This window comes from Trachemys scripta, chromosome 2, assembly GCF_013100865.1.
Source record: "Trachemys scripta elegans isolate TJP31775 chromosome 2, CAS_Tse_1.0, whole genome shotgun sequence".
Classification (NCBI taxonomy): Eukaryota; Metazoa; Chordata; order Testudines; family Emydidae; genus Trachemys; species Trachemys scripta.
The window spans coordinates 161,275,458-161,282,259 of record NC_048299.1 but is presented as its reverse complement, the minus strand read 5'-3'; positions in this window follow the sequence as shown (position 1 = coordinate 161,282,259).

Here is a 6,802-nt window from a genome sequence, read left to right as displayed (position 1 = left end):
GGGATGATTGCTTTATCCCTCCCCCCACCGCATGGCTGGTATCAGGGAAGATCCCTGCTAGCCACATGTGAAAAGCTTAACACCAATCCCCACCCCCACCCCCCATGCTTGGCTTACTACAGGGAAGGATTTCTTTTCAGCCACAGGCAAACAGACCAGTAGGAACGGCCACCTCTGTCCCCTTAATTAAATTCCCGTATTTCAACCTGGTTAAAATGAGCGATATCACTCTCCTGAGGATCACACAGCGAGATAAAGAATGGATGTTGCTTGAATGCCAGCAAACACCGGGACCATACGCTGCCAGGCTTTGTCATGCAATGATACCAGATTACTTGCTACTAGCATGGCGTGGTCATGTGTCCTACAATGGAGGACAGAATAAGGCTGCACTGCCCAGAAACCTTCTGCAAAGGCTTTTGGAGTACCTCCAGGAGAGCTTCATGGAGATGTCCCTGGAGGATTTCCGCTCCATCCCCAGACACGTTAACAGACTTTTCCAGTAGCTGTACTGGCCGTGAATGCATCCCAAGTCCTCAGGGCAAATTAATCATTAAAAAATGCTTGCTTTTAAACCATGTTTTATATTTTAAAAGGTAAACTCTCCTGAGGTCCCTTCCATGGGGTCATGGTCTTGGGTACTGGCTTGGGAGGGTACTTCAGTCAGGCTGAGAAAAAGATCCTGGCTGTTGGGGAGAACGGAGTGCTATGTGCTCTCTGCAAGCTCGTCCTCCTCCTCTTCCCCATCTGTGGCTGATGAGATTACCCCCGCCTCGGAATCCATGGTCAGAGGTGGGGTAGTGGTGGCGGCTCCCCCTAGAATGGCATGTAGCTCAGCGTAGAAGCGGCATGTCTGCGGCTCTGACCCGGAGCAACCGTTTGCCTCCTTTGTTTTCTGATAGGCTTGTCTGAGTTCCTTGACTTTCACGCGGCACTGCTCTGAGTCCCTATTGTGGCCTCTCTCCATCATGCCCTTGGAGATTTTTTCAAAAGTTTTGGCATTTCGTCTTTTCGAACGAAGTTCTGCTAGCACTGAATCCTCTCCCCATATAGCGATCAGATCCAGTACCTCCCGTACGGTCCATGCTGGTGCTCTTTTTCGATTATTGGCCTGCATGGTTACCTGTGCTGATGAGCTCTCTGTGGTCACCTGTGCTGGGCAAACAGGAAATGAAATTCAAATGTTCGTGGTGCTTTTCCTGTCTACCTGGCTCGTGCATCCGAGTTCAGATTGCTGTCCAGAGCAGTCACAATGGTGCACTGTGGGATAGCTCCCGGAGGCCAATACCACCGAATTGCGGCTACACTAACTCTAATTCAAAATGGCAATATCAATTTTGGTGCTACTCCGCTCGTCGGGGAGGAGTACAGAAATCGATTTTAAGAGCCCTTTATTTTGAAATAAATGGCTTCGTTGTGTGGACGGGTGCAGGATTAATTCGATTTAATGCTGCTAAATTCGAATTAAACTCATAGTGTAGACCAGGCCTTCCTTTTTTCAAATGCAACTCAAACTTTATTTTTTGTTTTGTTTTTACATTTGGAGATCTTCCCTCCCCCATAATTAAAACAACCCACATGCCAGTGTTTTGATTCCACTTTTCCTCCTCCTCTGTTTTAGCTGGTTGTCAAAAGGCCCATATGCTAGCTACTCTATGAAAAATACAGGATTCTTCCAACAGCATGCAGTTCAGCAATTGCTGGCTCCACAGGCAGCTGTGTTGGTGGCTTGTGTCTAGTCTATCCAAAACGGTCAGCTTGTTCTCAGAGAAGCCATTTCCTTTTGACCCACTTTTAATTCTAGGGAACTAGGACACAACCTCTTTATTTAAGAGTCAAGTTCCATGAAATCAGTCATTGAAAGGCTTGATGTAAGACCTTTTTGCCACAAAATTATATTCTTTCCCACTTCAATATCATATATTTTCTTTGGTAATTCTATTCTGCTTTGTGAAGAGAGTGGGACGGTGTTGTCTAAAACGTAGATCACTGAACTATCATTACACAGCTAATTTTATTTGGAAATAAAATCTACAACCTTGGGAGCTTGTGAATTTGTTTTAAATGTCTCAACTCTCCCCCTTACCAGGGACTTTTCTGCAGCCAGAAATGAAGTCCTCAAGCCTTCTTTCTCTCCTGTAATTTTCAGTCAACTCAGGCTTGAGGTCGGATGTGGTGACCAATCGCTAGAGCTGGGAAAAATGTTGATTGAGAAGAATGGAAATTTGGCAACACCGAAACATTTCATGAATTCATGTCAGTTGAATTGTTTCAGACAAAAAAAAAAAAACAAAAAAACCCACCAAAAAACCCCCCACCCATATCCCTCACACATATACATAACACCAAAATAATCAGAAAAAATCAAAATGTTTCATTTTGAAAAAGTTGAAACAGAACATTGATTATTATTTGAAACTATTAGTATTTTGAAATTTCCTTCAATTTTATAAAAAACAATTTAAAACATGTTAAAAATGCTCAAAATCGAAATAACACATTTTGTCCTCACACAAAACATTGTTCGACCTCAAGTAATTTTTAACAGTTGTCAATTTGCCAAAATGTTTTACACAAAACATATATTTATTTTATTTTTCAAATTTGCCAGAAAACCCCAAAGTCCATTATTCATGCAGTTCTAACCTCAATTTCCCAGTGAAAATCTGTAAATACTATTCCTTAGCTTGCCAAACAGATTAATAAAAAGAAACAAGGACCTTCCCCTCACTCCATCCCTATCCACTCCATCCCTAACCTCCCAGCCTCCACTTAAGGCCAGCCATGCCTACCAGCCTACATACAGTTTTATAAACTCAGACCCTTATTAGCAAGCATAATGTATTGGAGAGTAGTAGGAAAAAATGGAAATTGGAAAATGGAAATTGACCAGGTGGTACTGATATTTCCCATGAAAGCTGTTTGTTAAATGTTCACATTCATGGCAGTCAGACAGAGGACTCTTCCATACACTCAACTAGAGAGGAAAAGAATCAGAATTGGATTTTTGTAGCTACTTTAAGAACTGTAGCTATGCTGCGGGCAATGTGCTATATAGATGAGTTCATAGGCATAGCAGATGGTTTCTTTTTTGTGTGCACTTTTTCCTAGTCATACCAATTTCAAAAAATAGGGCAAAACTTTCCCAGTGATGAAAAGGAGTGAGGAAAACTTATGGCATTATTCTTACAGTAGCAGCCTGAAAATCGACTTTATTATACATGCTTATTGGATAATAGAGGGGATATTGCAAGGGATTAGAATGCCTGATAAAAATCTTGTCAACATTAAAATGCTTGATTTATATGCCTCTTCCCATAACAATTATATGATTTTTAAATTAAACCACATTTCCCCACCAAGCAGACCACAATCTTTTAGTCTGTTACATAGTTTTCCTCTAAAACATCTGTCTTTGTAATGTGTCAATCATTAAAATCATGCACATTTGATGAAAACTTGCAATAAAAAACATTTTGGACACTGTTAATTGATGTGCATATTATTTTGTCTGCTGAATTTAATTGACGTGTCTCAATTTCCCCAATATCTCAGGGGCATGTATGGAGTAACAAGGCAGAAGTCAACAACCACCCCCTTTTCAGATCCACTCTCAGCAAACGAAGATTCACTAAGTTGTAATTCTCAAAGAGGGAAAACAGAGTGTAATTCACCTGCTAATATGAGCTCACCAATTTTCAAGCACGTTCAGTATGACTAGTGTGTAGAGTATATCAAATAAATCTCTGGGTACCTTTCACGGTCTTACAAACACTTACCATTAATGGACACAGAAGAGTTGATAACAGCCGCAGTTCCCTTGCAATGAAAGGTGCATCATTGTATGTGCCCAGGGTGTAGAGATTTATTGGCTACAAGGAGACTAATCTTGCCACCTCTCTCATGGGTGTACATTGCCTCACATGCAGCAAAATCACTAATATTGCTCTGCAAAAAGTAACAGATGGGGCATGATTTGTGGGGCTGGTGACATCCCTTTGCATTATGGAGCTGTCATTTGTGGTGGCTGCTTTCAAGTTAGCATTGATGAGGGGTTTGTGACTGGGGCCAGAGAGGGGTCAGTGAATGAGAAATGAGACAGATCCACCTGCCATACCCCATATGGGGTGCAGAGGCATAGATCCAAGTTTACAGTAGCAACTGAGGAGCAACTCTGCTAGATCTCATGGCTCAGGGCAAGAAGGCTACCTTCCGCCCATCCAAGTTCTGTGCAATGTGCCTTGCGCAAGCCTCAAATTACTCTGACTTTGTACAAGGGAGGTGGTTTAATCCCAAGCATGGGTGTCATGGACAACAATATTAGCGGGTTCTTCTCTAGGGGTACGTCTGAGGAGGTAGGTAGAGATGTGTTGCTGCTATATGTATTTTATAGAAAATTATTTCACACTCTTTTGTGGTGGTGGGGGGAGAAGGAGAATATATTTTCATACAGCATAACATGTATGTCACACTGCACCCTGTTGAATCCCTTGATAGCACAATATGCCAAGAGTCATAATCCCCCACTGTACCTCCTCAACTCAGTTAAGTTCAGTGTGTGAAAATTAAAGGCACCATTTTAGTTTTAGAATTTAGACTGTGATGGACATGGCAGGAAGCACAGAGACCCACCTGTCCCCACCACTCATTTGTCTGGCATCTAACCCAGCCATTGTATACAGCAGATCAGAGTGCTGTCCCAGACCCCCTACCAGTCACTGCACTTATAGCAAGGGCACAAATTGCAAGTTGTAGATAGCCCTGCTTTTACCATGGACCCAACATGCCATATCTATCAAGTTCTTATGGGATGGTTTTGTCCTAAGGCACAGTTTATCCACTGTCAGCATATCTACTTTCTTCCTGTCTCACTGGCCACCAGGTTTGGTCTGAGCTAACAGTTCAGTTCTGACCAGTTCACGACAAACCTTTTATATGGTGACTGAAGTGAAAAGCTGAAAGCTGAACAGATCAGTCCTTTTTTCTACTAAATGCTCTTTTACTCAGTCATGCTTCTCATCCAGGCAATCTCTATTCTACTAAGTTAGATTCACTTTGTTGTGCCCTGAATCGGCTTTGTAGGCCTAACATCAAAGGCTTAATGGATACGCTCCAGTTTTAGAAGCTTGTGTATTAAAATCTAATACATTTAGATATTGCATTATCACATCAACTTGCAGAAGAGCATGAATGAACTGTGATTTTAATTTTATATATATATAAATTACTCATCCCTAAAAGCACCATTTACCTCTTATGTTCTGCAAACATGATTTAGAAGCAACTCTGCAATAACAGAGTAGGGGATTTTCAGGCATTTTAAATGAAAAGGGGGGGAAAGGAGGGATTTCTAATAAAAAGGGAGTACTAGCCCCTATTTAAAAGGTCAAATTCAACAATAGCTATATTTCAGTCCCATACTGCAGAAGCCCATGAAAGCTTCAGAGCTGCCCCTAGGTCTCATAGGCTTTGCTATGGTATATCCCCTTCCATTCCCACACACTTAAGGTGGGGAGGGTTTTAGAAGCTGGTCATCTTAGTGCAAAGGTTTTGTTTCCTTAAATGGGAACAAGAGGGGAAATCAAAGCTCAAACCCCAGTGAGATTGGAGCCAGTGAACAGCACAGCAATAATATAATTGCACAGGGAACTGGGCCAGGACAACTCCATGGCATGAGCTTGAGGAATCCACTCCCTAAGTGGGAAATCTCCAGATAGCTGGGGAGAGTTTGTATGGTAGAACCTTGTAAGGCTGGTTCCAGAAATATTCCACCAACCCCACTGCCTCCAAATCAATTTCACTGGCTCCTTGATTGATGACTGCTATGCAAAGTATCCAAATTCTTGCCCGCTTCCACCAAGATACTGTCAAATATAATTCTTTATTATTTTAATTCACTAGATTTCAATGCACACAGACAGAATAAGCCCCTAAAATTGGGGCGTGGAAATTGAGCCTTTGATGTTCCCTTGTATAAGGATTGCCATCATTCTTGCAAAATATTCTGTCTTCAAGGAATATAACACTCCAAATCGTGGAATGGTTTTGGGGAACAGTGTGGAAAAAGACTAATTTTGATCAAATTCAATCATCACCCACTGTAACAACTCTCTTAAAAATAAAGCATAACTTGGAGGTACAGGCATTATGAGAAGCACTATGCCCCTGAGTGTTGTGAGCCATAAAGCACAGCTGAGATAAACATACCCTGGAGTACCATAAGCTTGGAAGCACAGACGTGTTAACCCGCATCATGATAACTAGTACTTGGAGTAATTTTATTTCCACTGTAAGAGACTTTGAGGGAAAGGCATTATATATATATATTTATAAGTATATATATATATATACTTCCAATAATTATAATCCAATATATATAATGTTGGAAGTAGAAGCCGGTAGTTTAAATTGCTAACAACAAGTTTCAATTGATCTGTGAGGTTTATATAGAGGAGATTAATGTGCTACTTTATAATGTTCATTAGACAATGAAAATGCTCTGTCAATAAATGAACTGTTAAGCCTTTCTTATTAATTACTGCACATTAGTCTCTACATTATAAAGGAAAGCAAACAAATGCTTTGCCTCTGGTTCCAAAGATTCCTCAGAGATATTTGATGAACACTAGTGCCAGATATTAGTTACTTTCACCCATAGGCAAAGCAAGGATAAATATAGTTTCCTCTCAGCCAATCCAACAAGTTGACTTAGTACATAATTGACCTAATGGGGAAAGAAACCTGGAGACCTGGAAGGCAATTGCCTACTTGACTGCTTCTCTTACTGCCATTGTGGATGCAG